Raw genomic sequence first — 26719 nt, 5'->3', positions numbered from 1 at the left:
ATGTTAAGACCTGAGATGAGCCAGAAAAGGTAAAGAGTTGTGAGAAAATAGGATGCTTGTCAGATCTGCATCATATTCAGCAGCTGCAGCTCTTAAAGCAGCCAAAAAATCTTAATAACCAGCTGCTGTGATGCCTGTTAATCAAAGAACAAAAGAAAAAAAAAAAAAAAGCAAATCAATCACTTTGTAGCTTTAAGGATTCATCTAGATTTAATTTAGAATTTAGTGTTTGATAACTTTCTTCAATTTCTGTATATTTCCTACTTGCTAATGTCTCTAGGAATTGTTTTCCCCCCCTAATATTTAACAATTGACTCAATTATACTGTAATGTTGAATGGCTAAAGTCAATCGTTAAATATTAAACTACAACTAATAAAAGCTAAATTAAAAAACTAAACACATAAACCCAAAAAAAATCATAGAGTAGTATTGGTATGTGATACTCGCTTTGAGTCATAAAAAAGATGCCATAAAACAAATATTAAAATATCCGTGACAGAGGCCCACTCCCAGCAAGCTTTGCCACCTGACTACCCTGCTGCCGAACTCAAAACCGAGCATCAAGAAGACAAGCAGGACTTTGAGTCTGGGAAAAAGCAGCCCGATCTCAAGATGGAGGTGTGACATTGTTGAAACGAAACTTAAAATTGGCTGGTTCAGCAATTCTTGACTTTTTTTGGTTGTGTTTTCTGAGAGTTTTACACTATCGCTCAAAAGTAAGAAATCATTTATTGTTGGTAAGAAATTTTCATTCAACAAGGGTGCTTTAAATTGATCAAAAGTCATGGTAAAATCATTACTTTCTATTCATCAAAGAATCCTGAAAAAAAAAAAAATCATGGTTTCCACAAAAATATGAATCAGCACAGCTGTTTTCAACATTGATAATAACATTTCTTGAGCAGCAAATCAGCATATTAAAAAAATGATTGATTTCTGAAGGATCATATTGAAGCTCTTACTGGAGTAATGATGCTGGCAGTAGATTTCATTCTCATTCAACTTCATTCTTTTGTAGATATTCACTGTCTCTGTGTTATATTGGCATTTATATAACTCAATTTATTTGAAACTGTTCAGCTGATTTTGTCTTGTTAACTCCAGTTAATGCCTTGTTAATTCTCAACTAATGACACGGTCTATAGTAAACGTCTAAAAACGCATTTCATTTTCTTCATTAGGATGAAGATGTCAAACCTCCTCAAGTTAAAGAGCAACCAGAGTCTGTAGAAGCTAAGCAGGAAACAGATAGAGACGGAGGAGAGAAAAACCAGAGATAAAGACCGACCCAAAAAGAGGAAGAAATGTCCAGCACCAACAGCACTGCACCATCCAGTCAATCCGCCCAGTCTCGCAAGAAAAGTACAAACGATTTTCTGAAAAACATTGAAACCACATTCAATAATATCTGCAACTTGATTAGTCACATAACATCATGATTTGTTACAGTTTTCAAGCCAGAGGAGCTCAGGCAGGCGCTGATGCCTACATTAGAAGCTCTGTATTGTCAAGACCCAGAGTCCTTGCCCTTCCGCCAGCCAGTGGATCCCACTCTACTGGGCATCCCGGTAAATCCCATACACCTATTTACTGGGCTGATATTTTATGGGTATCACTTCAAATGTTCTAAATATATTAGATAAACAAACTTGTATCTTATAAAAAAAAAAATGCTGTTGATTTGGCCTAGTATTACCTAATTTAATGATGTTGAATTCAAAAATATCATTAAAAGCTACATTGTGTAATCACCATGTATTTGATAGCATGTATAATATATTTTTTTTTAGGACTACTTCGACATTGTAAAGAAACCCAATTGACCTTTCCACCATCAAGAGGAAGCTAGACACGACATCTGTCTGATGTTCAACAATGCCTGGCTCTACAACCACAAAACATCTCGAGTGTACAAGTACTGCTCGAAGCTGTCTGAGGTGTTCGAGCAGGAAATTGACCCCGTCATGCAAAGTCTAGGATAACTGCTGTGGGCGCAAGGTGAGAACTGGAGCTTCTTTCCTCCAGGAAAAGAGTGGTTAGCTTAAGTGAATGCTCCAAATGAGCTCAAACTCCATTAATGTGAAACTGAGAGCATCTCTGGATATTTTCTAAGTGCAGTTCAGTGTTGTTATTGTTAACTACAATATAAACTGTTAAAGTTTTCAGTCGTTTAAATTAAAGCTAGAATAACATATAAATATTAGATGAAAAACTTACTGAAATTACTGAAACTAAAACTGGAATAAAAATACATTTAAAGTATTATCGAATTTTTTTTAAAATGTGCTGAAATTTTGTCTAACCGGGAAGATTCAACAAAAAATAAATTTTTGGTTTTTAACCGAAACATTTTTTTGGGTGGGCCAAAAAACTAGTGATGAACTGAGATCTTTTAGTCTGTGCTGTTTCAATTGCATGAATAATATTTTTAAGCATTTATACCTCGCCTACCATCCTAAAATCGCAATAAAATTACACACCCGATTCCAAAAAAAGTTGTTGGGACACTGTACAAATTGTGAGTAAAAAAGGAATGGAATAATTTACAAATCTCATAAACTTATATTTTATTCACAATAGAATATAGATAACATATCAAATGTTGAAAGTGAGACATTTTGAAATGTCATGCCAAAAAATATGGGCTCATTTTGGATTTCATGAGAGCTACACATTCCAAAAAAAGTTGGGACAGGTAACAATAAGAGGCCGGAAAAGGTAAATGTACATATAAGGAACAGCTGGAGGACCATTTTGCAACTTATTAGGTCAATAATCAACATGATTGGGGTATAAAAAGAGCCTCTCAGAGTGGCAGTGTCTCTCAGAAGTCAAGATGGGCAGAGGATCACCCATTCCCCCCAATGCTGCGGCCCAAAAATAGAGGAGCAATATCAGAAAGGAGTTTCTCAGAGAAAAATTGCAAAGAGTTTGAAGTTATCATAATCTACAGTGCATAATATCATCCAAAGATTCAGAGAATCTCGAACAATCTCGGTGCGTAAGGGTCAAGGCTGGAAAACCATACTGGATGCCTGTGATCTTCGGCCCTTAGACGGCACTGCATCACATACAGGAATGCTACAGTAATGGAAAATCACAACATGGGCTGAGGAGTACTTCCAGAAAACATTGTCGGTGAACACAATCCACCGTGCCATTAGCCGTTGCCAGTTAAACTCTATAGGTAAAAAAAGAAGCCATATCTAAACATGATCCAGAAGCACAGGCGTTTTCTCTGGGCCAAGGGTAATTTAAAATGGACTGTGGCAAAGTGGAAAACTGTTCTGTGGTCAGACAAATCAAAATTTAAAGTTCTTTTTGGAAAACTGGGACGCCATGTCATCCGGACTAAAGAGATGACAAGGACAACCCAAGTTGTTATCAGCGCTCAGTTCAGAAGCCTGCATCTCTGATGGTATGGGGTTTCATGAGTGCGTGTGGCATGGGCAGCTTACACATCTGGAAAGGCACCATCAAATGCTGAAAGGTATATCCAAGTTCTAGAACAACATATGCTCCAATCCAGACATTGCCTCTTTCAGGGAAGACCTTGCCTTTTCCAACATAACAATGCCAGGCCACATACTGCATCAATTACAACATCATGGCTGCATAGAAGAAGGATCCGGGTACTGAAATGGCCAGCCTGCAGTCCAGATCTTTCACCATAGAAAACATTTGGTGCATCATTAAAAGGAAGATTAAAGAAGAAGACCTAAGACAGTTGAGCAACTAGAAGCCTGTATTAGACAAGAATGGGACAACATTCCTATTCCTAAACTTGGAGCAACTTGTCTCCTCAGTCCCCAGACGTTTGCAGACTGTTGTATAAAAAGAAGAGGGGAAGCCACACCAGTGGTAAATATGGCCTTGTCCCAACTTTTCTGAGATGTGTTGATGCCATGACATTTAAAATCAACTTATTTTTTACCCTTAAATTAATATATTTTCTCAGTTTAAACATTTGATATGTCATCTATTTGGTATTCTGAATAAAATATTGAAATTTGAAACTTCCACATCATTGCATTCTGTTTTTATTCACAATTTGTACAGTGTCCCAACTTTTTTGGAATCGGGTTTGTAATTGTGTACATTTTATATAAAGCAGAATCTGAGCTTTTTAAAAACTAAATTCAAACAATAATTGTGCTTAACTTGTAATTATGTATATTATTAACTTGTAAGTTGTATTTGTATGAATTTTTCAACAAGTTGGAGTGAAAACATAATTATATAATTAAAACTTTGGTATAAAAACTACTTGGATGTAAAAACTCTATTTTTTTGTTTTGTTTTGATTGTTGATTATTTAAGTACATTTATTAATTATTTAAAATCCAATTGTTTTTGACAAAATTTTGGTGCATCACTAAAAAAAAAAATAAAATTACTGAAAGTTCAACTAGAAATGGAAACAAAATTAAAAAATAAATTCAAATTCAAAATGTTAATGAATATATATATATATAGTTGTATTAGGGCTGGGCGATATATATATAAAAAAATTCGATATTGTAATTTCTTTTACAATATTCGATATGGTTTCTCGATATATTTGCATTTGGTTTTACATAATAAAAAAAAACATGATTTTCTTTTGCCCTCATTAAAAAATAAAACAACAAAAACAATTTAGATTTTAGCTATTGTTACAAAGTAAATAAGAAAATGTTTAGTGCAAATTTAAACAAAAAAAAAACAATCTAGACTAAGTGATCACTTACTGCATTTTATTAAATAAACACATGTATATGTAACAAAAGTATTGCAAAACAAGTACAGAAAGTGCATTCTGCCAACTTTTTTAGTGCATGCAGTTCACAATTTAAACTTTGCAACTGGGGGAAATAATTAAACTGGGATAATTTTTTTTTTTTAAACAAGTTTTTTTGCTAAGAAACACAAGTCTTTCAACTGTCTCTGGTTTAAGAGAAGCTCTGTGGCATGAAACTCTATTCCCACTGGCACTAAAAACCCTCTTAGATAGGGAGCTAGTTGCTGAAGCACACAGGTATTTCTTTATATATACAGTATATATATATATATATATATATATATATATATATATATATATATATATATATATATATATATATATATATATATATACACCAAAGATTTATGCACTCACTCTGCCTATATTATGAGATTGCCAGATTGCTTAAAATAATCAAAACAGTGGGCTGAAAAAAAAAAAAAAAAGTGAGTGAAGTGACATACAGCCAAGTACAGTGACCCATGCTCAGAACTGGTGCTCTGCATTTAACCCAACCAAAGTGCACACACACACCGTGAACACACACCTGGAGCAGTGGGCAGCCATTTATGCTGCGGCGCCTGGGGAGCAGTTGGTTGCCTGAGACTTGAACCCACAACCTTAAGGTAAGGAGTCAAACTCTCTAACCACTAGGCAAAAACAAATTAAAATAGAAAAACATTTTAAGTCGCAATACCCAACAATATAAATGAAAATGTATCCTTGTAACCAGCGAAGTTCTGATTGGGGATTTGAACTTTTGATATTTGCCAACCGCAACTCATGAAAAACTCACGAAGTAGAGATGTATAGAGCAGTCCGAAATAACATGTTGTCTCCTTTTTTGGATGTTTGGCAACGTTCTTTTGGGAAAGAATGCCTGAATTTGGAATATTCGATATTCACGATATTTCCAAATTTTACATCGTTGTCAAAATTATTGCGATATTATCGCTAATATTCAATATATCGCCCAGCCCTGAGTTGTATATAAAATAAAACTAAATTAACTCAGTTTGTTTTAAAAAAGCCTTGAACAAGTTGCACTTAACAGAATTGCCTTTTCTTCTGTCTCCACAGTACGAGTTTTCACCTCAGACGCTTTACTGCTATGGAAAACAGCTCTGTACTATCTCCAGAGATGGCACATATTATAGCTACCAAAACAGGGTAACCATTGGCATGATCAGTGGTGTGAGAAATGAGAAGGGCCATGAATGACTTTCCAAGTGGGACTGTGATGCACCGAGATCAGGCTTGTGATTTTTAGCACTCAGTTGACTCAAAATTGTTTGCACCTTATAAACAGTCATAAAAACATGTTCAAAAGGTTAAGCGTTTTTGCTAAAGGTTACAGTGGTAATACTTTGTTGGTCAGTCGTTGTGGGTTTTGATTCTTTCAGTTATACAAGCCTAGATCTTCACCTACTAGGCTGTTCCCACCCACCAGCCCACTAGTGTTTGTGTAAATCCTGAATACTGTTGTCTTTAGGGCTGCACATTTAATCAGCAATAAAGCCAAAATATGACTCTACAGTTTTCACACAATTTTCAAACTGGAATTTTTGTTCATCAGTTTTTTAAATGGCAATCACAGGCTATAACTTTTTTTTTTTTTTTTTTGAAAAATCACCAAAAAATTTCTTAAAGCCTTATTGTCATTGTATTAAAAATAGTATGCCTGGAAAAGCTCTGGTGCATCACTTTTCTATAACTGACATTAGTGCATGTTTCTCATCTCCATCACATTGTCTGTTTCTGTTTCATGCCTTTAAATTTTTTCTAAAAGTCAATCAGAAAAAGGCATGCAGTTACTTTCTAGTGCATGAAAAGACATACTATCTTATAGCCAATTACAATTACTTATGAATTGTAATCAGTTACTGATTACAGATTACATGACAAACATTTGTAGTCAGTAATATAAATCTCTTAGATTACACATTTTTGGTAACGTAAATCTGATTACTTTGGATTACATTTAGATTACATTTGTGCTAACCCTTATTTGATATCACATAACACTAACTAACTAACACTAGCTTGCTCCTATTATGTGGCGAGTCAGCTGCCTCCTCCCTGATAATCACCCGGCACCCCGTCCTAAATCGCCGCCCTCACCAGGCTCCCGATAGGAGTGGGTGTGTGAGAGGAGGGGCGCTGGACGAGTCAGGGCTGGCGGCATGTGATGGGGCACACCTGAAGGGAATGGAGCCTCATCACCGCGCTGTTTAAAAGCCCAACCCGCCTCTCCTCGGGAGACCGGTCTCTTCCCCGTGCATGCACACTGGTGTCCTCGTGGGTCCAGGAAGGGTGCGTTGAGGGACTCCCGCGCCACCAGAGACGTGAGCTGCCGGACCCGCAGGTCCGGTCGAGAACCGCCCCCGTCTACACGGCCGTCGGGCCAGGATGCCGGGCCGTCCATCCCCTGCAAGCGCCGCGGCCAGCGAGGAGGATGAAGCCGCTAGAAGAAGCCGCCGCCCCTCGCGCCCCGGACCGAAGAGGGGAGCGCGTGCGGCCGCCGGACTCCGCCCCTTACCTGGACCCTTCCCTCCGTGAACACTGCCAGACCCCCACGAACCCCCGCAGCACGACGAGGACACCAGATTTCCTGTTGTTTTGGACACTGTTCCCCTTTTTGGACACTTTATTCCCCCTTGTTTTGTTTTTTTCTCTGTTAAATAAAAACCTCTCCGAGGCCTGACGCCACGCCCACTGTGTCTGTCGTTGGCTCGTCCCGTCACAGTGGTGGAGAATGCGGGCAAGGCGGAGCCTAGACAGCGCAGTTGGGAAACACCGGATGACGTCACTCCCTCTCGATTGCAAAAGTTCGCATAACCCGGACTGGGACGGAGGAACGGAGGAGACGGCCTCCCAGCCACACAAAAGGGGTAAGTGACTTCTCTTTTACGGTCATTTTACCCTGTGGTTGGTTGAGGCTGTCGACTAAAAATCCCGTTTCCTCTTTCCCTGTTCCGGCGCGCTGCGAGAGGGAGGACTGCCCGGAGAGGAATCCCCGCCCCGCCCACTCCGACCGTTTGGGGCCTGGTTGAGGAAGGTAGCACTCCCGTGTGGGCTGCGTCCTGAGGACGGGGATGTCGCTTGGGGGGGGGAATGTGGCGAGTCAGCTGCCTCCTCCCTGATAATCACCGGCACCCCACCCGTCCTAAATCGCCGCCCTTCACCAGGCTCCCGATAGGAGTGGGTGTGGGAGAGAGGAGGGGCGCTGGACGAGTCAGGGCTGGCGGCGTGTGATGGGGCACACCTGAAGGAAATGGAGCCTCATCACCGCCGCTGTTTAAAAGCCCAACGCGCCTCTCCTCGGGAGACGGTCTCTTCCCCGTGCATGCACACTGGTGTCCTCGTGGGTCCAGGAAGGGTGCGTTGAGGGACTCCCGCGCCACCAGAGACGTGAGCTGCCGGACCCCGCGGTCCGGTCGAGAACCGCACCCGTCTACACGGCCGTCGGGCCAGGATGCCGGGCCGTCCATCCCCTGCAAGCGCCGCGGCCAGCGAGGAGGATGAAGCCACTAGAAGAAGCCGCCGCCCCTCGCGCCCCGGGCCGAAGAGGGGAGCGCGTGCGGCCGCCGGACTCCGCCCCTTACCTGGACCCTTCCTCCATGAACACTGCCAGACCCCCCACGAACCCCGCAGCACGACGAGGACACCAGATTCCCTGTTGTTTTGGACACTGTTCCCCTTTGGACACTTTTTTCCCCCTGTTTTGGTTTTTTCTGTTAAATAAAAAACCTCTCCGAGGCCTGACGCCACGCCCACTGTGTCTGTCGTTGGCTCGTCCCGTCACAATTTTTTTACTATTCTATCTGTTTTCTTTTTATTTATTATATTATTTAAAAGCCCTTGCTCAAGTACTGCATTTAAGCTAACTGAGACTTGTTATAGCACTTATGTATCATTGCTGTTTTGTTGTTTTTGATTTCCTTCCATTGTCCTCATTTGTAAGTCGCTTTGGATAAAAAGCGTCTGCTAAATGACTAAATGTAAATGTAATGTAATATATTGAATTAGCCCAATCTTGTACTATTTGACAGATACAAAGAAAAAAAAAATATATTCCAAAAAATATATTTAATTCACCAACAAGAGCCACACTTGCTTCTTTTTCAAGTGCAATGTATGGAAAGTTAATAATTAAAAAATACTAACACTAATGTACCTTGCTCAAAACATTTAAGTGCATAGTAAAAATTAGTTAAAGACAAACAATAACAACATTACAAAAATGAATATTAAAGAACATGAAACTCACAATAACATTGCTAATTTATATATTAAAGACCATTTCTAGGTCAAATATTTCAACTCAAAACACTTGGAAGTGAATAAGGTAGTAACAATGAAGAAAAATCAACATTAAAAAAAATATATATTAAAGAACATGAAATTCCCAGCAATAACTTTGCTAGGTCAAAGATTTCCATGGACAGCAAATTAATCCGTGGTAGGCAGAGTTTACACTGAACAGTGACATTTTTCCTGTGTCTTTCTTTAAAAATTAAATCATGTATGTACATCCAGTGATCAAAGGGATTAGTTCAGCCAGAAATGAAAATTATGTCATTAATAACTCACCCTCATGTCGTTCCAAACCCATAAGACCTCCGTTCATACTCAGAACACACAGTTTAAGATATTTTAGATTTAGTCCGAGAGCTTTCTGTCTCTCCATTGAAAATGTATTTACGGTATACGGTCCACGTCCAGAACGGTAATAAAAACATCATCAAAGTAGTCCATGTGACATCAGAGGGTCCGTTAGAATTTATTGAAGCATCGAAAATACATTTTGCTCCAAAAATAACACAAATTATGACTTTATTCATCATTTTCTTCTCTTCTGGGGTCTGTTGCGAGCGCGTTCACAACACTGCAGTGATGCCGCTGACGTACGGCGCTGCTGACGTGTTATCTTTGTTATTGGGCGCACCAGAGAACACGTCAGCAGCGTCATACGTCAACAGTCACAGCAGTCGCACTCACAACAGACCCGGAAGAGAAGACAATGCTGAATAAAGTCGTAATTTTTGTTATTTTTGGAGCAAAATGTATTTTCGATGCTTCAATAAATCCTAACGGACCCTCCGATGTCACATGGACTACTTTGATGATGTTTTTAATCACCTTTCTGGACGTGGACAGTATACCGTTACATACATTTTCAATGGAGAGGGTTCCGAAGATGAACGACTAAATCTAAAATATCTTAAACTGTGTTCCGAAGATGAACGGAGGTCTCACGGGTTTGGAACGACATGAGGGTGAGTCAATAATGACATAATTTTCATTTTTAGCTGAACTAACCCTTTAAAGGCTGCGTTCCCCTCCATTTTCCATTATCTTGTTACCGATTTCTTCTGAGCGCGATTCTGACACCCCTCCCCCTCTCCGCCGGAAAAACTTTAAGAATCACGGACGTATATAAGCGGCAGGTTTAATAGGAAAAAATATAAACGTTAAAAAAAGGAAACATTTGAGAGTCAATGAATTTTGAACGACTTATTAACATTGTGTAAATAATATGTAATCATGTAATCCATAAAAAAGTAACTGTACTCTGATTACGAGTATTTTAAAAAGTAGTTTACTCTAATTACAAGTACTTGAGACCAATACAACGAAATGATTTTTAGAAATCTTGGCCAACTGAAAAGTATGAACATGAAAAGTAGCCAACTATCATATTTGATTTAACGTTCATTTGTGAGTTTGAATGCTAACCTGTGCTCTGCCCTGACCTGTTTGCTGTGTCGATCTCTGCCCGACCCTGCGTTCTGCGCTCTTGTGCTGTGCTGCTCTCCATGTGCCGGTTTGCCTGTGCTCTTGTGTGCTGGCCCCAGTTCACCCAAATATGGCCTTGTTGCCGACAGGTATCACTTCTGCGAGAAAGTGCTTCAACGAGATTCAGGGCGACAGTTGTCACCCTGGGAGACGACCCAGCCCAGCCGCAGACGTACGTATCTTCTGCCGCCCAGAAGGCTTTGAGGTTTTACTTCTGTTAAATTTACACAATTTATCCTTCAGTTGTGCTCATATGAAGGGTGCGATGTAGAATTGATCTTGTATATCTCTCTGCAGTATGATATCAAAGGGAGCAGTTTGAGAAGAAGAAGAAAATGACATGTTGGACCCTGAGCCGTAAGACTTATAATTTTAATGCTTGTCATTAAATTTTTTTTTCTCCACTGGGGTTTAGATTATCTTTGTTTAAATAGTATGATTTCAAATGCATATACAGGTGGTGGTCATATAATTAGAATATCATCAAAAAGTTGATTTATTTCACTAATTCCATTCAAAAAGTGAAAGTATATTCATTCATTACACACTGACTGATATATTTCAAATGTTTATTTCTTTTAATTTTGATGATTATAACTGACAACTAAGGAGGAGATCCCCCAAAATTCAGTATCTCAGAAAATTAGAATATTGCAAAAAGGTTCAATATTGAAGACACCTGGTGCCCCCACTAATCAGCTGATTAACTCAAAACACCTGCAAAGGCCTTTAAATGGTCTCTCAGTCTAGTTCTGTAGGCTGCACAATCATAGGGAAGACTGCTGACTTGACAGTTGTCCAAAAGACGACCATTGACACCTTGCACAAGGAGGGCAAGACACAAAAGGTAATTGCAAAAGAGGCTGGCTGTTCACAGAGCTCTGTGTCCAAGCACATTAATAGAGAGGCAAAGGGAAGGAAAAGATGTGGTAGAAAAAAGTGTACAAACAATAGGGATAAACTCACCCTGGAGAGGATTGTGAAACAAAACCCATTCAAAAATGTGGGGGAGATTCACAAAGAGTGGACTACAGCTGGAGTCAGTGCTTCAAGAACCCACTACGCACAGACGTATGCAAGACATGGGTTTCAGCTGTCGCATTCCTTGTGTCAAGCCACTCTTGAACAACAGACAGCATCAGAAGCGTCTCGCCTGGGCCAAAGACAAAAAAGGACTGGACTGCTGCTGAGTAGTCCCAAGTTATGTTCTCTGATGAAAGTAAATTTTGCATTTCCTTGGAAATCAGGGTCCCAGAGTCTGGAGGAAGAGAGGAGAGGCACACCAATCCACGTTGCTTGAGGTCCAGTGTAAAGTTTCCACAGTCAGTGATGGTTTGGGGTGCATGTCATCTGCTGGTGTTGGTCCACTGTATTTTCTGAGGTCCTAGGTCAACACAGCCGTATAGCAGGAAGTTTTAGAGCACTTCCTGCTGCTGACCAACTTTATGGAGATGCAGATTTCATTTTCCAACAGGACTTGGCACCCTGCACACAGTGCCAAAGCTACCAGTACCTGGTTTAAGGACCATGGTATCCCTGTTCTTAATTGACCAGCAAACTCGCCTGACCTTAACCCCATAGAAAATCTATGGGGTATTGTGAAGAGGAAGATGCGATATGCCAGACCCAAGAATGCAGAAGAGCTGAAGGCCACTATCAGAGCAACCTGGGCTCCCATAACACCTGAACAGTGCCACAGACTGATCGACTCCATGCCACGCCGCATTGCTGCAGTAATTCAGGCAAAAGGAGCCCCAACTAAGTATTGAGTGCTGTACATGCTCATACTTTTCATGCTCATGCTTTTCAGTTGACCAAGATTTCTAAAAATCCTTTCTTTGTATTGGTCTTAAGTAATATTCTAATTTTCTGAGATACTGAATTTGGGATTTTCCTTAGTTGTCAGTTATAATCATCAAAATTAAAAGAAATAAACATTTGAAATATATCAGTCTGTGTAATGAATGAATATAATAATCAAGTTTCACTTTTTGAATGGAATTAGTGAAATAAATCAACTTTCTGATGATATTCTAATTATATGACCAGCACCTGTAGAGGCAAATGCTGTGAAAGTGACAAATTAACCATGCTTGTCAAAGTTGTGTTTTTAACACCTTGTCACGGTTGGTAAATCTCTGGGTTTTTGCACTTTGTGGTGAAGTCAGTGTGTTTCGCGTCTGCACTGATTAGTTTGTGGGATCTCGTGTAATTGTCATCAGCAGCAGCTGGCACTCATTAGTCATTCTCTTTATAATGGCTTGTCTTACGTCTTGTGTTTGTGAGATCGTTGTTGAATGTCGTTTCCCCTGTCTGTTGGCTTCAGTGTTGTCTGCGTTTGGATGTTCGTGTTTCCCCGGAACCTCATCCACTCTCCGCACAATCACTCTGCCACAAAGACTTACCTTCGGCTCTATTCCCCACAGTTCCTGTGCCATCCTCTCCTGCTGCCTTCTCACCGTCATCATCCGGTTTCCTCACCACCTCACCACCATCTTGGATTGTCGTCTTCCCAGCATCATTGTCTCATTCCTGTTTGTTTGTTTATTTTCATTAAATGGTATAACTCGCTATTGTTTCCAGTCCTTCATTCACCCGCTGTCACAGAACGATCTCACCAATATGGAAGCAGCGAGCACCAACACCCTCACGGACTTTATGCACTACAGCGTTAGACGAATGGATCAGCAGCAGGAGAGAGCATCTCGAACACACGGACGCGCTGTCCAAGCGCTGGTGGCACAGGTGTCAGAGCTCACGCAGCAGATCCATCAACTCACCTCTCCCACTGCGCCCATCGCACCGCCTGCGCCGCCCGTCCCCCGGGGAGACCCCCCCAGGATCACTTCCGGCCAGAGCCGCGACTTCCGGCGCCTGAGAAGCTACTCCGGTGAGCCAGCCTTTTGCAGAACTTTCCTGAATAAATGTTCTATGCATTTGGCTTTGCAGCCCTGCACTTTTGCCACCGAGGAATCCAAAGTGGCATTTACGCTCATGTTACTGTCGGGCAAGGCCGCCCTATGGGGGACGGCGGTGTGGGAAAATCAACATCCGTGTTGTGCCTCGTTCCACGCCCTCTCGGAGGAGATGAGGAGGGTATTCGATCGAGCCACCGGCCGGCAGGGAGGCCGCTCACTCACCAAACTCTCAGACCTTCATCCAAGGCACGTCTTCTCATGCCCCGGTTAAAAGAGCCAGCCCGGTAGTAAACTTGAGGCTACTATAGGGTGGGATCTCCGCTGGGAAGTCCCTCAACACTTTTTTTTTTTTTAACTTTTTATACTAATGGTTATGGTACCAGATCGCAGCTGCATCTTGTTTAAAAGTCCCAGAGTATTCACTGAATTTGGAAAGCATGCTTTTTCTTTTTATGCCCCTAGGGTTTGGAACGACCTAACAAAATGTATTGAAATTAGAGTCTTTGCCATCTTTGAGCACTTTTAAATTTATTCTGTATTCTACATTTAAAGAGTCTTGTAAATGTTTTCTGAACTTCGATCTATTTTTGATTTGTTGGATTGTTTGTGTTTTTAATTATTTATGTGTCTGAAACTATATGTGTGCTGCCGTTTTTGACCAGGTCTCCCTGGAAGAAGAGATTATTATATCTCAATGGGATTTTTTTCCTGGCTAAATAAAGGATAAAAAAAAAAAAAAAAAAAAAAAAAAAAAAAAAACACATCATCGACCCTCCTTCCGTTGAGACCGCGGTGGAAGAATCAACATCATGAATGTCAAGCCCTTCTGGACTCTGGAGCCGAAGGGTATTTCATTGATTCTTCACTGGCACATCACCTTGAACATTCCTGTCCTTCCTGTGTCTCTCCCCATCCACGTCACCGCACTCAACGGCCAGGAACTGCCTCACGTCACACACCACACAGAACCCATCACACTACTCACTTCTGGCAATCATCGCGAGACCATATCCTTTTTTTCTCATGGACTCCCCTGTTGCTCCCATTGTGTTAGGTCACCCCCTGGTTAAACTAAACATTATCCACGAGTGGAGTGGGGTTCCAACACAGTCACATTGTGGAGTAGTGAAAGTTGTCATGAGTCTTGTCGGTTTCTGCTTGTCCTGTTGTCCCTGTTTCTGTTTTTTCAGAAAGAGAACATGGTATTGCCAAACGTGCCCGCAGAGTATCTGGACCTGAAGGAAGTGTTCAGTAAGTCCCGTGCTGCTTCTCTCTTCCTCTGCATCGTCCTACGACTGTGCCATAGAGTTAGTGCCAGATAAGTCTCCGCCTAAGGGCAAGTTATACTCTCTTTCTATTCCTGAGAGGGAGGCCATGGACACAAATACATTTCTGATTCCTTAGCATCTGGGTTCATCCTTCCTTCCTCTTCTCCAGCGGGGGGGGGGGATTCTTTTTTGTGGGTAAGAAGGAGTGTTCTCTGCGACCTTGCATTGATTACCGAGAGCTGAACAACATCACGATAAAGAACACCTATCCCTTACCACTCATGTCTTCAGCTTTCGAGAGGTTGCAGGGAGCATCTGTTTTCACAAAATTGGATTTATGTAATGCCTATCATTTGGTTCGCTCAGGAAGGGGGATGAATGGAAAACCGCCTTAATACCCCCAGGAGGGCACTTTGAATACTTGGTGATGCCGTTTCGGGCTCTCCAACTCGCCCGTGGTTTCCAAGCACTGGTTAATGACGTGTTGAGAGATATGGTAGATCAGTTTAGATATGTTTACCTGGATGACATACTGATTTTTTCTTCATCTCTCCAGGAGCACGTTCAACACGTCAGACGAGCGCTCCAGAGGTTACTTGAGAATGGGCTTTTTGTCAAGGCGGAGAAATGCGTATTCCATGCACAGTCTGTTCCCTTCCTAGGGTATATCGTCTCGTCCGAGGGAATAAACGTATGGACCCTGACAAGATTAAGGCTGTGATAGATTGGCCATCTCCAGATTCCCGTAAGGCCCTACAGCGGTTTCTGGGGTTCCGCCAATTTCTATCGGCGGTTCATTCGCAATTTCAGCCAACTAGCCTCACCTCTGATAGCCTTGACCTCTCCCAGTACTCCGTTCAGGTGGTCGGTGGTCACTAACCTCAAAAGCCGCTTCGTTTCGGCTCCCATCCTTGTGGCCCCTGATCCCACACGGCAGTTCGTGGTGGAGGTCGACGCGTCAGAGGTGGGGGTAAGGAGCAGTGTTGTCCCAACGTGCTGTTTCGGACGATAAGGTACAACCTTGCGCGTTCATTTCTCATCGTTTATCTCCTGCGAACGTAATTATGACATTGGCAATAGAGAGTTGTGGCCGTCAAATTGGCGTTGAAGGAGTGGCGTCACTGGCTGGAAGGTTCAGGGGTACCTTTCATTGTGTAGACCGATCATAAGAATTTTAGAGTACATTAGAACTGCCAAGAGACTCAATTCCAGCAGGCTCGGTGGGCACTTTTTTTCGGTCGCTTGGAATTTACTTTATCGTACCGCCCGGGAGTTCCAAGAATGTCAAACCCGATTCGTTGTCACGTCTTTTTTGATCCCCGCTGTGATCGCCCGACTTTCGCCGGTGACTCCCGAGTGTATTTTTGCCTGAGAAATTTAGTGGTCTCAGCACTCGTATGGGAGGTCGAGTCGAAGGTCAAGACGGCCTTACAGGGGTTACGCCTCCGTCCCGTTGGTCCACTGAACCGTTTATTTGTGCCGGAGGAGTTAAGGGTCCGAAGTCGTCCAGTGGGGTCATTGTTCTAATGTAGCTTGTCACCCAGGGATAAGTCGACTAATGGGTTGGTGAAACAACGATTTCTGTGGCCACGTATGGCTTGTGACGTCCGCAATTTTGTTTTGGCTTGCCTCAGTTTGCGCCAGTGGTAAGTCATCTAACCGGCCCTCCTGATGGGCTTCTTCAACCGCTGTCTGTCCCTTCGAGACCCTGGTCCCACCATCGCTCTAGATTTTGTTACCGCCCTCCCGCCCTCTAATGGCATGACGGTCGTTTTGACCGTAGTGGACCGATTCTCGAAGGCGGCACATTTTATTCCCTTGCCCAAATTACCGACAGCCAAGGAACGGCAGCGGGTTCACTGTCCTAGATCACCGTCTTACGGCTTCATGGCCTCCCGGGTAGACGTGGTTTCTGACAGGGGATCTCAATTTATATCCAAATTTTGGAAGGAGTTTTGCAAATTGCTAGGAGCGTCAGTTAGCTTGTCTTCGGGTTATCATCCCCAAAATAACGGACAATCTGAGCGAGCCAACCAAGATTTAGAGAGGACGTTGCGATGTTTGGTCTCCAAGAATCCTCTTCCTGGAGTCAACAACTCTCTATGGTGGAGTACGCCCACACTTCATTGCCAGTGTCAGCTACGGGCCTTTCTCCGTTTCAGTGTAGTGTAGGGTACCAGCCACCTAGTCTTTCCCAGTCTGAATCCGCTCACGCGTTTGTCCAGAGGTGCCACCACAACTGGACCAGAGCCCGCGAGACTCTGCTCCGGATGAGGGAGCGCACTAAGGCTAAGGCCCCCGATCGCCACCGGTCAAAGCCTCCCGTTTACGTCGTGGGTCAAAAGGTGTGGCTTTCTACCAGTAACATTCCCCTAGCGTTCCGTTTTTCTAATAAATTAGCTCCCAAATTTATTGGGCCGTTTACTATCACCAAGATCATTCAGTCTGGTGACAGTCCGCCTCAAACTACCTCCTGCGTACATAGAGGATACACCCCGCCTTTCACTGTGTCCAAAATTAAAACCCGTGTTTTATGACGTATTAATCCGCCTACTCCGGTTCCCCCGCCGCCGCGTCTCGTAGATGGGGAACTGACTATTCGGTAAATCGTATTCTGGACTCGAGACGGAAGGGGACGAGGATTCCAGTACCTGGTGGACTGGGCAAGGTTTACGGTCCGGATGGGGAGAGGAGTTGGGTACCTGCTAGGGACATTATTGGATCACTCCCTTATTGATGACTACAATCAGCAGGTAGCGCCCTTCTTATCTCTGGGTTTTGCACTTTGTGGTGAAGTCAGTGTTGTTTCGCGTCTGCACTGATTAGTTTGTGGGCGTCTCCGTTTATTGTCATCAGCAGCAGCTGGCACTCATTACTCATTCTCTTATAATGGCTTGTCTTACGTCATTGGGTTTTGTGAGATCGTTATGTGAATGTCGTTTCCCATGTCTGTTGGCTTCAGTGTTGTCTGCGTTTGGTGTTCGTGTTTCCCCCCGGAACCTCATCCACTCTCCCGCACTATCAGTCTGCCACAAGACTTACCTTCGGCTCTATTCCCCACAGTTCCTGTGCCATCCTCTCCTTGCTGCCTTCTCACCGTCATCATCTGGATTCCTCCCCACCTCACCACCATCTTGGATTGTTGTCTTCCCAGCATCATTGTCTCATTCCTGTGTTGTTTTGTTATTTTCATTAAATGGTATAACTCGCTATTGTTTCCAGTCCTTCCTTCACCCCGCCGTCACACACCTTCTTTGTTTAACAGCTTTGTCGAATGTAAAGAATGCGGTCGGAAGATGCCATCAAATCTGTGTACTGCATTATGATGTCATCTGTGCCATTAGGGTAGGCGTCTTATCCTGCTATTCTCCTGACATTTAGCAGGACACGACATGATCCCTACAACTGCTTTGTTTGACTCTATCTTCCTATAACAGTTTCATCTGTGTCAACTGCCTGAAGAAGTCTTCTAAAAGTGAGTGCGTTTGAAGCGTCTTCTTGATTTGTCTCTGTCTATTGCAGAGTAAAAGTAACCACCTATGTTTTTCTGATCAGGGTTGCAGGAGCACAAGACTGGGCTTCGTGGTGTAGAGGACCGAGTGAATAAGTACTTGAATAGGTTGAAATCACCCCGAGGCGGGGAGAGGTTGTTTTTGTGCGGGTGGTCGCCGCTCTGATAAGCACCGTGGCGGTTAAACCTGGGATTAAAATCCAGGTAATGTAATGTATTCAGAAGTAAATTGGTTCAGTTTTTGATTTCATTGTGACAAAGTCGGCACACGTACCTGAATTGGACAGGAGCTGATTTTACCATCACGTTCATTTCTCTGCAGGTTTGTTGACTCAGGAGAGATTGTCAGAAAGCTTTCCTACAGAACCAAAGCACTTTTTAACTTCTCTTTCCAGACGGGTATACATATCATATCTTGACAGTATCACTTCTTCAAGCCTCAGATGCTAAAGAACTGCAAGTTTACCATGAAAATCCTCATCGGTTATTTGGAGTATGTTAAGAAATTGGGTTATGTACCACCTTGAAGTTTAAAATCCTTTCTTAAAGATGATGGTGGTGTAAGTGGTTTTGCAGTGTTTAAAATACTTGCCAGTTTTCTCAAATCTAGAGCTTAAAATGACGAGTCCACTATAAAAAAACATTGCATAAGCTGTTTGTCCAACACACACAACAATCCAGGGAAAATGTTTGAACGTCTTCTACTTGCACGAACCATTTACACTCTTGAAAAAACTTGCTTGTGGTGGTCTAATGGAATTGTTAGGGTTATGCACTAATGATTTGATTTACCACCTACATGTATGGACTGGTCATACCTTTTGGGCCTGCCCACATAGTGAAGGAGATGCCCAAATTTCTATCGCGGGTTCTTTCGAAATTTCACCCAAAACTAGCCTCACCTCTGATAGCCTTGACTCTCCCGTACTCGTTCAGGTGGTCGGTGGTCACAACCTCAAGCCGCCGCTTCGTTTCGGCTCCCATCCTTGTGGCCCCTTGATCCAATCCGGCAGGTCGTGGTTGGAGGTATGACGCGTCAGAGGTGGGGGTAGGAGCAGTGTTGTCCAACTGTGCTGTGTTCGGACGACTAAGGTACATCCCGTTGCGGTTTCATTCCTCATCGTTTATCTCCTACCGAACGTAATTATGACATTGGCAATAGAGAGTTGTTGGCCGTCAAATTGGCGTTGAAGGAGTGGCGTCCACTGGCTGGAAGGTTCAGGGCGGTTACCTTTCATTGTGTAGACCGATCCATAAGAATTTAGAGTACATTAGAACTGCCAAGAGACTCAAGTTCCAGGCAGGCTCTCGGTGGGCACCTTTTTTTTCGGTCGCTTTGAATTTACTTTATCGTACTGCCCGGGTTCCAAGAATGTCAAACCCGATCTTTGTCACGTCTTTTTGATCCCCTCCGCCGCCCGGTGACTCCCGAGTGTATTTTTGCCTGAGAAATTAGTGGTCTCAGCACTGTATGGGAGGTCGAGTCGAAGGTCAAGACGGCCTTACAAGGGGTTACGCCTCCCGTCCCCGTGGTCCACTGAACCGTTTTATTGTGCCGGAGGAGTTAAGGTCCGAAGTTCGTCCAGTGGGGTCATTGTTCTAATGTAGCTTGTCACCCAGGATAAGTCCGAACTAATGGGTTGGTGAAACAACGAGTTCTGGTGGCCACCGTATGGGCTTGTGACACTCCGCACATTTTGTTTTTGGCTTGCCTCAGTTTGCGCCAGTGGTAAGTCAATCTAACCGGCCTCCTGATGGGCTTCTTCAACGCTGTCTGTCCCTTTCGAGACCCTGGTCCCACATCGCTCTAGATTTTGTTTTACCGCCCTCCTGCCCTCTAATGGCAATGACGGTCGTTTTGACCCGTAGTGGACCGATTCTCGAAGGCGGTCACAGTTTATTCCCCATTGCCCCAAATTAACCGACAGCCAAGGAGGGCAGCGTTCACTGTCCTAGATCACGTCTTACGGGCTTACATGGCCTCCCACCTGTAGACGTGGTTTCTGACAGGGGACTCTCAATTTATATCCAAAATTTGGAAAGAGTTTTTGCAAATGGCTAGGAGGCGCAGTTAGCTTGGTCTTCGGATTATCATCCCCAAAATAACGGACAATCTGAGCGAGCCAACCAAGATTTAGAGAGGACGTTGCGATGTTTGTGTGCTCCAAGAATCCTTCTTTCCTGGATCAACAACTCTCTATGGTGGAGTACCCCCCACAATTCATTGCCAGTGTCAGCTACGGGCCTTTCTCCGTTTCAGTGTAGTGTAGGGTACCAGCCCACCAGTCCCTTTCCCCAGTCTGGAATCCGCTCACCACGTTTTTGTCCAGAGGTGCCACCACACCTGGACCAGAGCCCCCGCGAGACTTCTGCTCCGGATGAGGGAGCGCACTAAGGCTAAGGCCGATCGCCACCGGTCAAAGCCTCCGCGTTTACGTCGTGGGTCAAAAGGTGTGGCTTTCTATCCAGTAACATTCCCCTCCGTTCCGTTTCTAATAAACTGGCTCCCAAATTTATCGGCCCGTTTACTGTCTCCAAGATCATTAGTCTGGTGACAGTCCGCCTCAAACTACCTCCTGCGTACAGAGGATACACCCCGCCTTATCATGTGTCCCAAAATTAAACCCCGTGTGTTTATGCACGTATTAATCCCCTACCTCCGGTTCCCCCGCCGCCGCGTCTCGTAGATGGGGAACTGACTTATTCGGTAAATCGTATTCTGGACTCCGAGGACGGAGGGGGACGAGGATTCCAGTACCTGGGTGGACTGGGAAGGTTACGGTCCGGAGGAGAGGAGTTGGGTACCTGCTAGGGACATATTGGATCACTCCCTTATTGATGACTACAATCAGCAGGTAGGCCCTTCTATCTCTGGGTTTTTGCACTTTGTGGTGAAGTCAGTGTGTTTTTCGCGTCTGCACTGATTAGTTTGTGGGCGTCTCCGTTAATTGTCATCAGCAGCAGCTGGCACTCATTACTCATTCTCTTTATAATGGCTTGTCTTACGTCTTGTGTTTGTGAGATCGTTGTTGAATGTCGTTTCCCCGTCTGTTGGCTTCAGTGTTGTCTGCGTTTGGATGTTCGTGTTTCCCCCGGAACCTCATCATCCACTCTCCGCACTATCAGTCTGCCACAAAGACTTACCGTTCGGCTCTATTCCCCACAGTTTCCTGTGCCATCCTCTCCTGCTGCCTTCTCACCCGTCATCATCCGGATTTCCGTCCCCACCTCACCACCATCTTGGATTGTGTCTTCCCAGCATCATTGTCTCATTCCTGTTTTGTTTTGTTTATTTTCATTAAATGGTATAACTCGCTATTGTTTCCAGTCCTTCCTTCACCCCGCGCCGTCACACACCTTCTTTGTTTAACAGCTTTGTCGAATGTAAAGATTGCGGTCGAAGATGCATCAAATCTGTTGTACTGCATTATGATGTCATCTGGCCATTAGGGTAGGCGCGTCTTATCCTGCTATTCTCCTGAACATTTAGCAGGACACGACATGATCCTACAACTGCTTTGTTGGACTCTTCTTCCTATAACAGTTTCATCTGTGTCAACTGCCTGAAGAAGTCTTCTAAAAGTGAGTGCGTTTTGAAGCGTCTTCTTGATTGTCTCTGTCTATTGCAGAGTAAAGTAACCACCTATGTTTTTCTGATCAGGGTGCAGAGCACAAGACTGGGCTCGTACATAGAGGGGACCGAGTGAATAATACTTGAAGAGGTAGAATCACCCCGAGGCGGGAGAGGTGTTTGTGCGGGTGGTCGCCAGCTCTGATAAGACCGTGGAGGTTAAACCTGGGATTAAATCCAGGTAATGTAATTGTATTCAGAAGTAAATTGGTTCAGTTTTGATTTCATGTTGACAAAGTCTGGCACGTACCTGAATTGACAGGAGCTGATTTTACATCACGTCATTTCTCTCGCAGGTTTGTTGACTCAGGAGAGATTTCAGAAGCTTTCCCTACAGAACCAAAGCACTTTTTAACTTCTCTTTCCCAGACGGGTATACATATCATATCTTGACAGTATTCACTTCTTCAAGCCTCAGATGCTAAGAACTGCAGTTTACCATGAAATCCTCAATCGGCTTATTTGGAGTATGTTAAGAAACTTGGGTATGTACCACCTTGCAAGTTTAAAATCCTTTCTTAAAGATGATGTGTTGTAATTGTTTTCAGTGTCAGTGTTAAAATACTTGCTTTCTCAAATCTCAGCTTAAAATGACGAGTCCACTATTAATAAACCATTCATAAGCTGTTTGTACAAACAAAAACAGTCCAGGAAACTTGTTTGAACGTCTTACTTTACTTTTCACCTAACCATTTACACTCTTGAAAAACTTGCTTTTGTGGTCTAATGGAATTGGTAGGTTATGCACTAATGGATTTGATTTTCCCACCTACAGGTATGTGACTGGTCATATTTGGGCCTGCCCACCTAGTGAAGGAGATGAACTACATCTTCCACTGTCACCCTTCTGATCCCAAGCCTAAAAGACTGCAGGAGTGGTACCGCAAAATGCTGGACAAAGCCTTTGCAGAAAGAATACTCCATGACTATAAGGTATGCCAAAATATTGAATTTGTTTTTTTATGGATTCGCGGTCTGTTAGTTTCATTCACAACAGGTTAATGTCACACTGACACAGATTTGACTCACTTGTGTTATGCAGGACATATTTAAGCAGGCCACAGGGGACCGGCTTACAAGTGCCAACGAGCTGCCCTATTTCGAGGGTGATTTTTGGCCCAATGTTCTGGAGGAAAGTGTCAAGGAGCTGGAGCAAGAGGAGGAGGAGAGGAAGAAGGAGGAGAAATACAGCCTCTGTTGAGACAAACAGAGGTTAGCAGTAGAGTCAAATGGTTCTGTGAATGAGTATTTAGTGTATTCTGTAGCCATTTTAAAAAATGGTGTTTTCTTCCACAGGGAACCCAAGTTGACAGCAAGAACGCCAAAAAGAAGAACAATAAAAAGACCAATAAAAAAAATAAGAGCAGCATGACCCGCGCAAACAAAAAGAAGCCTGGGATGCCGAATGTAGCTAATGGACCTGGCCCAGAAGCTATATGCAACAATGGAGAAGCACAAAGAGGTTCTTGGACCTTACAATTTTGTTTACATTGACATACCATTTATTTCGCTCAGAGTGTGCCAAGTGCTTACCAGAACCCCTCTTGCTTCCTAAAATCCAGGTCTTCTTCGTGATCCACCTGCATGCTGGTCAGTGATCAACACCCTGCCTCCAATCATGGATCCTGACCCCGCTGCTGACCTGCGATCTGATGGACGGCCGTGATGCATTCCTGACACTGGCCAGGGACAAGCACTGGGTGTTCAGCTCCGCTACGCCGCTGCAAATGGAGCTTCTAAGTGCCATGCTGGTGGAGCTACACCATCAGGGCCATGACCGATTTTGTGTACACTTGCAACGTATGCAAGCCCACGTAGAGAAAATTGCTGGCATTGCACCGTTTGCGAGGTGAGTCTTCTCTTTGTGGCTTTGACAGAGCTGTTTAGTCTGTTGCCATTGTTTGCAATCCAACCAGATGTTTTGTAAAAAAACAGACACGGTACTATTTTATTGCCAATTATTAGATATAAGGTTTAAAACTAGAAGGTTGCAGGTTCAAACCTCTCAAGGAATGAAACTTGCTTGACAATATATGTCTCCAACTGTAAACTGTAAATAATAACACCAATCTTCAGTCGTGCAGCAGTAAATTAACATTCTGTGCTAGCAATGTCCAGAAACTATATCAATTATTTTTTCTGATTTCTTTCAGGACTTTGATCTATGCATTAACTGCTACAACTCCAAGGGCGTTGTGCTGCTACACATGCCAAACACTGCCAGGAGAAACAAGTGCCCCGTGGCCTTCTCTGTCTCAATATCAAGCACAACAGCTGCGGCGGCAGCAGATTCAGCAGCGGCTGCAGCAGGCGCAGATGATGCGGCGGCGAATGGCGCTCATGCAGGGCAGAGGAATGCCTCCCAGTCTGCCCTCCCCAACTACCTCAGGAGGTCCAGGGACGCCAAACTCTCAGCAGCTGCAGCAGCCTAATACACCTCAGGCCTCGCAGTCATTAGCCAGCCAGCCCCAGCAGACGCATCCGAATGTGCTGGAATGGTGCAGACCTCCCCCAACCAACCGCCTACACCAGGGCCGCAGGGTAAGCCAGGCCCGCAGTCCTCGCCTCTGCCCCAGCAGCAGTCTCCCCTGCCCATGCCGCCTCAACAACAGCAGCAGCCCTCTCCGCAGCAGCAGCAGCAAGACTACAGGATGAATATGAACGTTGAATGGCATGCTGATGAGCCAACCTCGCATGATGACTCCCATGCAAATGATGGCCCTCGTGGTCCTCAGATGGTTCAGTGGCCAGCTGGGATGCAAGGGTCCATGCAGAATCCGCAGGCACCTCAGCCGCAACAAGTGCCGCTGCAGCAGATGGCCATGGTCCCGCAGCAGTCTCAGGTAACGCAGACACCGCAACAGGCGCAAATGATGCAGCGCGCCATGATGCAGCAACAGCAGCAGCCGCGACAGATGCAGGCCGTCATGCCACCCCAACAGGCGCAACCACAAGCCCCGCAGCAACAAGGCATGCAGCAAAGAGGGTGTGACCAGCAGCATGCTCCAGGAGCACTGCAGGACCTGCTGCGTACATTTAAAATCACCAAGTTCCCCTCAGCAGCAACAGCAGGTCCTCAAATATTCTCAAATCGAACCCGCATCTCATGGCCGCGTTTATCAAACAGCGGACGGCGAAATACCAAGCCAGCCAACCGCAGCAGCAAAACCCACAGGCCATGCTTTGCAGGTCAGTCGGGGATGCAGAACATGGCTGCGATATGCAGGACAGGCCCGGCCAGAGCAACCTCAGCCGGCCTCAACCCAAGCTATGGCCGCCCTCGGATCCCAGGGACAAATGATGAATATGCTGTGCACAATGGAAACCAGCAGCTGTTCCGCCGGCAACTAATGCACATGCAGCAGCAACAGCAACAACAGGAGCGATGCCTCCAGGACAAGGAAGATTCCCGCAACCTCAAGGCCCAGCCAGTTACTCGCAAATCCGCATGCAGCAACAGATGGCAATGCAAGGAGGCACGGGCCAATGGGTCAGATGCCACCCATGGCTCAGATTGGCCAGACTGGGATGAGCATGGACGCCCAGCAAAACATGCTGCAACAGCGCATGCTGCAGCAGCAGCAGCAACAACAGCAGCAGCAGATGCTGAAGCAGCAAATGGGATCACCGGCACAGGCCGCTTCCATGAGTCCCCAACCCCACATGCTTGCAGGACAGCCGCAGGGAGCTCACCTGCCCGGACAGGCCATGGCCAAACGTGCTGGGCAACCAAGTGAGGTTGCCTGCACCTGTGCAATCGCCCTGCCCCCGTCCCCACAGCTGCCACATTCCAGCCCGTCCCCGCGCATGCAGCCCCAGCCCTCGCCCCAGCACGCTGCCCTGCACTCTGGCGTGTCCCACCCCAGCCTGGCGGGACCCATGCCAGGCCCCATGGACCAGGCTCACCTGTGCACACCCGAACAGAGTGCAATGCTTCCGCAGCTGAACACGCCAAACCGTGGAGGGCTGACCAACGACTTGAGTATGGTTGGGGGACACCACGGGAGACACGTTAGAGAAGTTTGTCGAGGGATTGTAGCATTAAAGAGACGTTCTTTTTGAAAAGAGAGTTGTTTTCTCTACACAAAAAAAATTTGAGAGAAGACGACTAAATGAACTAATAGGTTTACACAACCAATGGACTGCTTTTTCTTTCCTTGTTGGGAGGGATTGAAAATTGCTGTTTTAAAGTGCAGAATCACAAAGGGTTTTTTTTCTGGGAGGGTTGTTGGACCGGCCCGAAATGCAGTCCTGGTCTACGAGTTACATTTTTAATTGTTTTTCTTTTCGTTGTTTTTTCGGGGAGGGGGTTATTTTTGAGCTTATGGACTTTTTAAATGGAATTTCTCAAAGGCAAAATATTTGATTTTATTATTGAATACTTTCTGTTTTTGTATGTTTGCAAACTGAATATGCGTTTTTTTGGTTTGTTGTTTTTGTGAGTGTGTGGCGTGTTTAAGGACTGTAAGATACTCTGTGTGGAATTAGGATCAGGATCAATCCTTATTCCTGTCTGCTACGTGTTCCACATTTACCAGGTTTGGAAAAAAAGGGACCGCACGCCTTTTTCTTTCCAAACTGTGGAGTTTGTACAGAGGACCTGTATTCATTTGTACAGAAAGGAGCTTTGATACTGCGCGCGCACACATACACACACACACACACACACAAACATGTGAGCAAATTGTGAAAGTTGCTCTTATTTTTCAAGGTGCCCAAATGCGTTAATTTATTGGCCTGGATTCAGTAGTTGTCTCTTAAGATGTAGGAAGAGGTTTCCTGTTTTCTCGTTTGATCTCTGAAACATCAATGATGTCACCTCCACCTC

At 44.3% G+C, this 26719-nt stretch overlaps 1 pseudogene; it reads left to right on the top strand.

Annotated features, from left to right (window-relative positions):
- On the top strand, window positions 1–25977 carry LOC122138665 (annotated as a pseudogene).
- The last annotated feature ends 742 nt before the right edge of the window (window positions 25978–26719 follow it).

The sequence above is a fragment of the Cyprinus carpio genome, chromosome A3, assembly GCF_018340385.1.
Source record: "Cyprinus carpio isolate SPL01 chromosome A3, ASM1834038v1, whole genome shotgun sequence".
Lineage (NCBI taxonomy): Eukaryota > Metazoa > Chordata > Actinopteri > Cypriniformes > Cyprinidae > Cyprinus > Cyprinus carpio.
This window is presented reverse-complemented; position numbering and strand designations above follow the sequence as displayed.